We start from the raw sequence: 12255 nt of genomic DNA on the forward strand, positions 1-12255 counted from the left end.
TGAACTCATTAGTCATTACAATATTTAATATTACGTATATTATACGATTGGTCGATATTATACGCATTTCTGTTACTCATTATTGGATACTTTTTGTATATTTCTGTTTCTGAATTATAAATGTAACTACATTGTATTTACAGCTGATTTTAAATTAAAAAAAAAAATCAATTTATAGTATGTGTTGTCATGAAAAAATAATTAAGATAAAATTTAAATAATACAAAAAAAGTTAAATTTTAAAAGTATTAATTATTTATATTATACGTGACTGTTTATATGACGTATATGTCGTATATATATTATGATATATGAAAAATATTATATAAAAACAATATGTAAATAAAGTTGGTGATAGATTATTCTCTAATAACCGTTTTCCTATAAAAAATTGTCAATATTAATAAATAATAAGTTAAAGTTTGAATAATTTAAAAATTAATTTTAGGTTATAAATCTTATAAGTAGGGTAGTCGGAAAAAATGACCACGAAATAAAACTATACAAGTGCCATATAATAATTGTAATATTTTAAAATATTTGTTGATTACTTAAGTCTTAAACTGTAACAAAAAATGAACCATAAAAGATTAGAATGACAAATCGATTTATAGCGAATCTCTCTATATACCTCCAAGTTATTTTGGATTTTCCAACAGTATATGCTTTATATTATAAAGTTATAAAGTTAATAACATACGTATTATAACCGTTATAAATTAAATGTACTTTGCTTATACGACTATAAAATACCATCATATTCATCAATAGTCGGGTAATAAAAATTCAACTTATTAAAAGGTATATTGTATGTATATCCATTTCACTTGTATCTAAAGCATTACAATTCATAAGTTTAAACTTCAACAACTAAAAAAATAAACAAATAAAAACACAAACGAAGTCTAAAGCTCATATAATTTATAGGATGAAGGATGAAATGGAGAATTATTATTATAATAATATGTTATAATTTGTAAATTTTTCTCGGTGAATTTATTATCCGTGAGCTTTTTTCCTTGGGTTTTTTTTTACGTGAGTTTTATATCCGTGGATTTTTTTACCCGAAGGTTTTTCTCGTGGCTTATTTTTCCGCGATTAAATAAGTAGGTAATTTTCAATTATATTTATAGTTGTTGTAGATACATCAAAAGTACGGCAGATATTTGCGTTATATACAGTATACACCAAAGATTTTAAATTATGTTAAGCTAAACGTTTAAACTACAATAATTTGTATTAGGTTTTACTGTTATAGCAGTAACAGTTTTAATTATTTTACTATTATAATATACCTACTGGATTACAGACTACAGTTGATATATCATTAAGTATGTATTACATAATAATGTACATTACATCGTTATTAAAATCTCAATAGTCAGTACCACTATTCACTGTATCGGCCATCAGACATCTATGGTTCAACAAATATTAACAGTACCTACACTGAAAACAGACAATAATATTAAAATAATTAAAAATAACTAACTGCTAATAGACTATTTGCCATTAATGTGACAAAATAAATAACAAAGTAAAAAAAACACGGCAATAAAAATCCATTAGTGGATTAATGATTAATAGCGTGTAAATTAATTAAAATGAAATAAGCATTCGTTTTAGTTTTAATATCATCGATAATATTACGTATTATACGTCGTACTAAGTCTATATATAGTTGCACTTGTAGTTAATAAATATGTAGATAGTTAAGTAAATTAAATACTCCACAACAATAAAACAATATTTATATTGAAAATACCCGATAATTTTTAATGGAGTTATATTGTATATTATTGGTTTATTGGTTTAATGGACTATGCAGTCACTTAGTGGTTATTTATTCGAAATCGTCAGTCAGCACCGTTTAGACACCTCTTGCGTTAATCTTAATTCGTATGCGTTTAATATCGAGGTTTATTTCATTGTCAGTTTGGTTTATAACAATAATAATATAATAAAATATTGTTATTCGGAAAAATAAACGAAGAATTTTAGTGATTTACGCGCATATAAAAAGCGAACCATGGCATTTAAATTCAGCGATTGATTATAACACGATTTTAACTGTGCCATATGCTATAGGATTGGACAAAGAGCTGCGGACGGTAGGCCTTCCTGTAACGAATTTCGAATCGAACATACCGATTGAAAATACTTATTAGTACATAAAATATTATAGAATCGTTAGTAAAGGGTCCTGTCCTTTCAGTCGAATTCGAAATATCACTATATATATATATGTAATCGTAATCTTATAATATATATTATTATTGATCTTTGTTTATCACAATATTGTGAGTTGAAAAATATTTGTCACAGAAATTCTCATGCGTCAATATCGTGCACTATATGCTTTTAAGTTTTCAACCAAATTAACTATATATTATCGAAAACATTCATTTTGTTGAATTCTGTAGGGAAATTACATTCAAGTCGTGGTCCTATACTCCTACAATATAGTGTGGAAGGAAATCGCGTAAGTGAAGACAGCTACTATAGAGCGCAGACAATAATACGCGTGTATTATACTGCAAAGGTTTTACGGTGAAATACGAGCTCACAAAAACTCCCGAATAAAATATACCTACAATAATTCGACGTAGGTATTACACAGACTAAAATTCGTAAATAAAAAAAATTCGCAGTTTCTCCGCAGCGTATATTATTATATAATCTTACATGTATACGCATTCTGCTGGTTTCTGAAGGTCTGTACCTTTTCGGACACACATGCACAGGCACACCCACCCACCCCCACACACACATACATAAGACAAAACGTATTTTGCGCGATTCCTTTCGGTAAAACCCCACGACAACCCACGCACCCCCTCCGGCGTCCACCATCGGTCCGTTGATGGTCAGGTGATTTATGTGCTCGGTATTTTTTTTTCTTTTTTTTTTTATATTAACTGCCAGCGCGGAGCCCTTTCGCCCCTTTTTGACCAGGCCGATACGCCGACACGGCGTGGCGACTGCTAGTACGGCGGTTGCCACACCGCGGTAACGCCCAACCACCGCCGCCCTCGAACACCCCGTAGAATATACACATGATGTATACCTATAGTTATTACTTATTACTTATATATATATATATATATATATATATATATATATACATATTATATATAAAATCGCCATATATATATATATATATATACCATTTATTCGTCTTCTCCCTTTTCTCCGTACCAACGTCAAAGTATGGTATTCGTCGATGTCGTTGGAATTTCGTCCAATTTCGTATTGAATGCCAATTTAAAGTACTAGCTATACGACTTATTAGCTATATTATATTATATGTACGTTATAATACATGCAAAGAGAAACAAACGAATGTAAATGATTAACTCAAGTTAAGTTAAGTGAACACAAAATTGTTAATTTAGAAGTTAATTGTTAATAAATATGAATTTAAATTGCTAAGTATAAAGTTAATGTGGAAAAATATAATATTAACTATCAACTCAGCTTAAAATAAACAACCTAATCTGTTTTTTTAATTAATACGCAGACCACATAAATAGTATTTTATGCCCATCTATTTATATAGCTAATATTATTTTATCCAGAAGTATATCCGACATTAATAGTACGTAATATACGTTGCACGTATTACATATAATAATTACTATTATTATATAGTATTCGATTGTATTTTTTTATTTAAACCTATAGTCATTAATATAAAATAAAACCATTAAAACCAAAAATGTCAAAAACATTTTTAATTTTAACTTAATAGATTATTTTAAAATCAACTGAAAAAAATTAAGTTATTTCAACAGTAATTTAAATTAGATAAATTCTCAAAATAATTAGAAAATTTTATAAAGTTAATTAATATGTTAAATTTAAATAATTAGCTTTTTTACTAGTTACTGCCAATCTTTTTGTATATACCTACACATAATATATGTGTAAAAATACCGCAACACTTCAAAACTATAAAATAATTAGAGTAAATACGTGTAAAAACCATACCTATTTATGTCACTGCGCAGCTATCGATGCATATAGGTGTAAATAGCTACGAATTATTCAATAAGTATTTGAGAAAATAAATTTATATACCATTTTACGAGTCATTTATGAAAATTATTTGATAATGTATCGGTAAGCACATCGCCTGTAGGTATAAATATGCCTAAAATCTGATATACCTACCCAGTTTTCGACAAACTTAATAACATAAAAACAAATACCTATACTACCTTCTACAATGGGCCTACTGAGTATACTGATGCTCAATCCATATTTAATATGCTTATTCGTAATTATTTAAAAAGGAATTTTTGTTTATAAAAAGATAACATTTATCTTCATTTTTATAAAATCTACAGAAATTATTAATAATACAAGTAGAGATAATGAAAAATTATAAATATTAATCATAATCATAACATTATACAATTATATTTGTAATAGGTACATCTAAGACGTTTTTATTTAATTATTTAGCCTATTATTATTAATTATCGACGTTATGTCACCTTGCCAAATCGTGTACTAATATTTTTAGTCATAAATTATGCCCATATCGTTCAAAATTAAATATTAGGATACGAAATAGATGAAATTAAAAATATATTTTAAGTAGATTGTAGATACCTATACCTTTCCCATAAGTTTACTCTAAACGACACCGCTAATATTTCCGAACGTTTTTTTATTGACTAAACGTTTTATTTGTTACCGGTCGTATGATTCGATATTAGTTTATCACACTGCGCTGATGCAGAACAAAAAACGGATTCTGCAAAAGAAATATCGTAAAAAAAATCGTAATTCTCCTCCCTATTTTAAGCCAATATATACAGTCAACCAACAGGTATTCTTACGGTGCCATTTACTCCGTTCGTCGTGTATGTAGTATATATATATATATATATATACTTAATGTATAATGTGTGTGTCGGCAAATGTCTATTATTATATAATATAATATATATGTGTGTGTGTGTGTGTGTATTTTTTTTTTTTGAAAAGGGTATATTCGCGCTCAGACACCGCAGCAGTCGGACGACAAGTGCATTCCCTTCGATTGTTCTGCAGCCTGTAGATTTTTAAACCCTTTTTCCTTCGCGTACACCAACCCCTTTTTCAGCATTCGCATTGTATGTGTGCAAACGTGTATATTTATATATATATATAGATACGTGTTTAGTGTGTGTGCGTGTGTAATGCGTACATATAATATATCATATAGGATTCGCATTATATGGCCATTATTATTACACGTGTCTCGTTTTCATCGTATTTACCTGGTCCCCGGGTATAACAAATTTAACTCACCTGACAAAAATGTCCGTGTTGACTTTTAGAATCCACCGACCGAACATCTCGCTGCTCACGTGTGTGTATTTTTAAAGACGGTTCGACAGGATACGTTTATTTTGTTAATCAAATCAGATACTGTCGTTGAAATGGATATTGTGAAATTTCTAGTTTGCTTTCTGTCTGATGTTTAAATCATTTCGACCTGCAAAATAATGTTTTATGTATCTTGTTTAATTTTTAATACCTAGTTCAAATCATGTTTAAATCATCGTTATTTTACGCTAATGAAATTACAACACACCTCCCGTATACGATATTATAGTATAAAATATCGTCGTGAATTATACTGTTAGTTTAATAATAAACATATACAATCCATATGTATATGGAGATATTACTTAGCCAGTGCTCGTATTAGATAATATTCTTGAAATTTGTTGTCCTTTACAAGCCTAGGAGAATATTATAGTTGTATAAAATATTGTGTATTTCAGCACCTACTATTGTATATGACTGATTGACAATCTAAAATAAGTCTAATATAACTATTAGGTAATTATACTGAACCACAGTTGACCTATACGAGAAAAATAAAATTTTGTAAATGTCGTATTTGAATAAGATCGATAATGTAAATAAATCGATAGAGAAGTGGAATGTAACGCGCGATTCAAGTGAAATTGTAGGAAATATTGAAAACGGAATCTGAACAAACGCGTACCCATTGCGAAGATTGAATATTTTTCCACTTCACTGAAACACGCATAATACTATTTAAACCAATGCACATATTATCCATATCGAACGTTTTTACGTCATATTTGTCCCGTGCGTATACAGCAGCTGAAAAAAACTACGCGTTTTTTTTATTTTCTAAGTGACTGCGTGCGGTTGTCCCGACACGTCCTTTTTACGCGCTAAATCGAATCGTCATGCTCCAGGGCGAATCGTGAAAGATAGTTAGTTAAGTTTTGAAGGACAACCGTCACATGCCAAAAACGTTTGATTGTATTATCGACGAATAATTTCGGTCTATATTATGGTGTTTATATTTCACACGATTTATATTGTTCCATATTATTATACGCGACCGTTTTTTTTTCATTAAACATTTAACAGTGTTCCTTAATATACCATTACATATAGAGTCAATCCTCCGCATAGTCTTTATAGCCAATAGCCAATATAGGTATGTGCATAGTACTATATAGTACGTATAAACAACAATCGAAGGAAACATTAAGTTAACGATTTTATACAAACAATGGTGTTAAAATTGCTTATTGTCATAGATTTTAACGTAAATGTCTTAACCGTCAATACGCGCTTCCGATATTACTATATTGGACTAATTTCTTTGTATATAATAATATAGTAATATGAAATGACAAGTACCTATATCATCATCATACCAATTGCTGTAGTTTTCATGAATGGGTTTATTAGCTCTACATATCGATTGCCGGCGTTTTCGGTACAAGGCGGTGTGTAAAAAAAAATTACCGACATTTGTGACACGTTCCGTTATCCGTCGCTCTATATAAAATATAGAGTAATATTATTCACTTCCGACGCCGAACACGACGGCTTCCTCGCTCCGCCGAAGTCAAGGTATACCTAGAACTTATCCCAGAGGCGGAAGTATATCTGACACACGGATTATTGTGTTTTTTATATATATATATGCAAAAAAATGTACAACCGTCGTCGCGGTGTTGTCATCGCCGAAAATGCCGACTAAAAAATACATAAAAAAAAAAAATGTAGTGTTAACCGCGCGCAACAACAGTCGAGATCGGCAGCGAGTATCGATGTATATTATGTACGAGAAAAAAAAGCCGGATATCGGTAAGATCTAGTACTTGACGTATATATATCGGATGACGATATTATTGTTCGTATTAAAAACGAAAAACATCGTGTTTTTTTGAAGGCCTATCCGCAATACGATTGTCTCTGCGGTGTTACCCGTTCACGACGATGGTCTGCTGCTGCCGTACAGCATCACAGGTCGCGTCATCTCTCGTTCATTATTATATAATAGCTGGTAATATTATTATGTTGTAACGACCGCGCCGTCCGATCCGTAACCCGCCTATGTACGGACACGTACGCGTCGTATTTACATTTCTCGGAAACGTCGTTTTTCGTTTTTCGACGGAACGGCCGCGGCGTTTCGTATACATAATACATGATAACATATATTATACGTTGTGCCTTGTGCACCCATATACGTATATAATATTATATAATACTCCGGTGCGTATATATGGGTAATATAATATAATAACATATTATATTGTATATGTATTATTATTATTATTATGTATAGGCAAGAAGAGCGAGCGCGCGGTGAAAAGAATGCAGTGAGGAGAGGGCGAAGAAAAAAACCGAAATAAAGTACCCGGTAGCCCGTAAACCCGGTGACACCGGTCGCACCCGAAGGCAGCCGATATATGTATATAATATACGATGCGAGTGTATATACCACCACGCGGCTGGCCATTGTCCACCGGCGGCGGCGGCGGCGGCGGTTCACGCAACCCTATATTATTATTATTATTATTATTATTATTATTATCATTATTATTATTGCAATGCGCGTACGGACTGCCACTCGTAATGTTGATATACGGGCATTCCGTCGCGTACACGGCTGCGTACCGCCCGACGACCGATGATTTTTCGGCATCGACGAACGACGACGGGTGGCCCCCGAGAAAGGGATGATATGCGCGTGATGTATACACATGGACATGAACCCGAACACAATAATATGCGTGCGCGTGTAATAATAATAATAATAATAACGACCGCCACTGCAGCGGTTCAGATAATAATATTACGTCGGACCGTCCGGCGGCGGTCAAACGAACGTAACCCAAAAGCAGCGTGAAGTCGCCGTCTCGCAGGACGGGTTGCATATTATTATTATTACTGTAGATCTCTGCTACCGTGTTACACGTGCGTCTCGACGGCCGTCGCCGCCGCCCCCGCCGTCCTGTCGTGCGGGACGGTCGATCGGCCGGAGAAATCCGAGAAAACCGTCGGACACGACATCTACACGACGGCAAGGCGATCTCGCGTATGGCTCCGAAGGGTGGAAAACATCCAAAACCCATTTAATATTATATACCGCGGTATTGTTAAAATACCGATTTTTCTGTACCTCCTCTACGACTATATAACCGATATAAATCGACTGAAGCCCAATAACATAATATGTTAAGGTATAGTGAGATGTAAAGATTTAAAATGTACAATATATATATATATATATATTATTTTTAAGTACCTATACAGTTCATATTATATGTTGGTAATTTAAAATTTACAACGATCCATAACGCATTATTTTTATTGCTTTGGATTAACTATATGTCGTTTCTCTTAATCTACAACACGGGGAAATATAGTATGTTTTGGTACATAGTTAATCATTGGCAACAGTATGTTTTGGCCTGACCTAACCTACTGATTATTCAAACTTATATTTCCATGTACGGCAATGGTTCGTTTTAGATGTACCAGTATATTTTTAATGCTAAGGTAACTATGAAATTGTATTTTTGATATATTCTGATATAATATGACCATGTGATCGATTTCTTTTCGAGTTTTTCATAAGATCCTACGTATGTCTAACACGATTTCCTAATTTTAAAAATATTATGACGTATTACATTTTTAGAGTCTTTCAAAGTCTATTTATTATATTATTCGAATTATTTTCGACGCGGCACTGTGTGCTTATTTAAAATATTGATGCTATAAACATTATAAAGCAAACGAAGAATTTAGAATAGAATCAAGGCAAAAATAAGTTTATAGTTGATAAATAATATAGTATGTATAATATAATATTATAATATTACACTAATTAATTGCAAAAATAATAGCATAATATTAGAATACATGTAGTACATGATAAAATTAAAAACAACTCAATCACACCTTTTTTTAAACTATGACTTATTACGTTATTCATTAAACAATACGTTCATATCACGATTGTGAGTTGCCGAGCAAGGGAATTTCTAGTGCATAGACTATGATATAACCATATGATAGATAATGGTTGACGAGTAGACGACAAATTATCTACCTACCTCTGCGTACTTGCATTTTACATTACACTCGCACACTAATCTAACAATTTCTATCAAATAATAATAATAGTAATAATAAGACACGAAAAAGGTACAATACTGCATGTACAAAAATAAGTATTTCGAGACTTTTTTTCCACATACAATCATATTAAACCGAATACGATTGTCGCGATTATCGTAGCGAATCGCGCACGTACTATATGCATATCGAATATCGATATATACCGGCATTGAAATCCAGTAGCATTTATTAACATTTCGAACAGATTTGATTTCGAGAATGTGCCGCAGAAATACCGCAGCAGTATACAATGATGACGGGGATAGAATGCGATAGTACGTCATACAAGATCTGTGTTTCTGGAAACTGCATATAAATGCGAAGAAATCGGACAGTGGCGGTGGCGTGTTTACCGTGGATTTCTGTGCAAAAAAATAATAAATAAGAAAATAAGTAAAACGCGTGTATTATTTAAGGTTCGTATTACGTATAAAGACGAATTGTTAGGAACACGACCCTTTTGCCGGCCGTTCGGTCCACCTTTTGTTCGCGGGGGAGAGAATATTGCCCCCGTCGACGCCGCCGGTCCGTGCTAGTATTTTGCACAAAGGGAACCCAAAAATCCAACACAATTATCTGAAAGATGCATCTTTAAGACATTTTTGGTAGTGTTTTCTACTTTTTATTTATTTATTTCGAAGGGGAGTACGTGTATACGCTATATGAATGCTATGATGCGGACTTTTGGTCATTTCACCCGTTTCCAACCATACATATTATATACGAGTATACATTGTAATCTCTATACAAAAACCTGTGTTCAGAAAATTATAAAAAAAATAACACTATTCTCAAAAACGATTTCTAATGACTACGTGCCACAAAAATACATATCACTACAGATGTTGTATGGTTGATCTTTAAATACAATGTGACAACAACTATCGTACAATTAGTTCACTAAAGAAAAGGAATTTAAATATTTTAAATCATTATTATTATAATATATGTATTATAATTATTTTAGATCGTATAACATACATGTATTACAATTGTGTTCTGCACTATGGTTGTCAATTTGTCATATACATAATAATAATGTATGTAATATATTTACAAAATAATATGTACATTTTTATAATATACTAATATAGTAATATGTTATATTGTTGAGTAGATTTAAAAACATGAACATTTTCATCTCAAAAATGATAGTGGTTTTTATAATTATTTGTTAACTACTTATTATTTAATTACATGTATTATTTAGTGCTGTACTTATTATTTTTTTTTTTTTAATAGATCGTGATGAATTATTTATTGACATTATCTTTAATGGAGTTGAAACAATATGGAATAGGAAGTTCCGGATAGCTTTCCATTATCTATATAAAATATTCAAAAAAACATACGCGGTCAACTGTTTTTATGTAAGTAATATGAATATTATATAACATTTCTTCCTAAATAATATGTTATTTTAATTATAATATTATATACTACACACTGTATAGTATACAGTATACACTATACACATATAAATGTCATAAATAGTAAATACACACTGTTGTAATCATATATATGATAAAATTACAGTTATAACATTTTTATTAGCTTTAAATTAAATGAACTATTTGTATGTATATTAACTATTAAAGTTGCATCAATAAATTACTTATACAGGGGTACCAAATTTTAATTTAAAAAATTATAAGACCTGTAAACTAGCTTCTAATCTGTTTTATTGTTGTACGATTAGTTCAATAAGTAGGTCACTATAATGGACATATTAAATTTTAATTCAATAATAAATAATTGTACACGAAAAACCGATACTTTACGAAGGAAAAAAGTCCTTCAAACTCTATAGATTATCATTATATAAATATAGAGGTGTAGTTTTGTAATTACTTAATTTGATATAGGTTAAACTAATTTTTGTCAATAATATTGCATTTAAGTCAATACCGATTTACGCTGTGTAATGGTAAGAATAGGCTCAGTGGTAAATAATCGTATAAATAGCTTAAAATTATTTTTAAGTATTTTTTTAAAATTAGTAAATCGTGTAGCTTGAATAACATAATATGATGGTATAAACTATAAGATATTATAAAGTTTCAAGTTTTTACGAATTACTATAATTAATATTATTTGATTAACAACAAAATAACTAACAGCATTTAATATAAAATTATTATTTTTCATTTAAATATACACATTTTTTGAATAACAATAAAATAATTAAAAGCAATATTTATTGGTTTAAATGTTTAAAACAATTAAAACCCGTTCAAATTGTTTTATGCAAATATTTGGTAAATATATCAAGTCACTAAAATCTCTACTCATTTATTTATTTTTTTTTTTTATTAATTACAAAAAAATTAATTTTGTTCAAAACTGGTTTTACTTAAAAATTCCGTTCTACCCTTTTTATTTATTTTTTTCTGATTACCTTGAAAATAATTGAAAATCTATTAAAAGTACCAACAAGATAAAATTTTGTACAATAAACAATTTTAAAATTTTAATATTCATGTAAACAGATAAAAAAAAATACACACACACATTCAAAATGTAAAATAAATACATTTTTAATGCTCATCTTTATAGAAGAGTAATCAAATATTTAAATATCTGCAATTAATAATAATAAAAATAAAAAAATTATAAATTATATACAAATTTACGAGTATATTATAATTTAAAATTATATACATTTTAATATCTTTAACTTTTAAATTAAAACTTGAAACGACAAATCTAATTTACTACATTTGATATAAAATGGCCCATTATTTTACCACTAATTTTCGAATATATATTAATATTATTTTACATTTTTCTTTTTAT

General features: G+C 30.1%; 1 long non-coding RNA gene across 1 annotated transcript in view; it reads left to right on the forward strand.

Moving 5' to 3' along the window:
• The window catches only part of LOC132921255 (uncharacterized), a 43837-nt gene that overhangs the window by 17855 nt on the left and 13727 nt on the right, over positions 1-12255 (forward strand). Inside the window, exon 2 of the long non-coding RNA XR_009660846.1 lies at positions 10702-10829. This is a non-coding gene — a long non-coding RNA (uncharacterized LOC132921255). The remainder of the gene's footprint in view (positions 1-10701; positions 10830-12255) is intronic.

The sequence above is a fragment of the Rhopalosiphum padi genome, chromosome 2, assembly GCF_020882245.1.
Source record: "Rhopalosiphum padi isolate XX-2018 chromosome 2, ASM2088224v1, whole genome shotgun sequence".
Taxonomy (NCBI): Eukaryota; Metazoa; Arthropoda; class Insecta; order Hemiptera; family Aphididae; genus Rhopalosiphum; species Rhopalosiphum padi.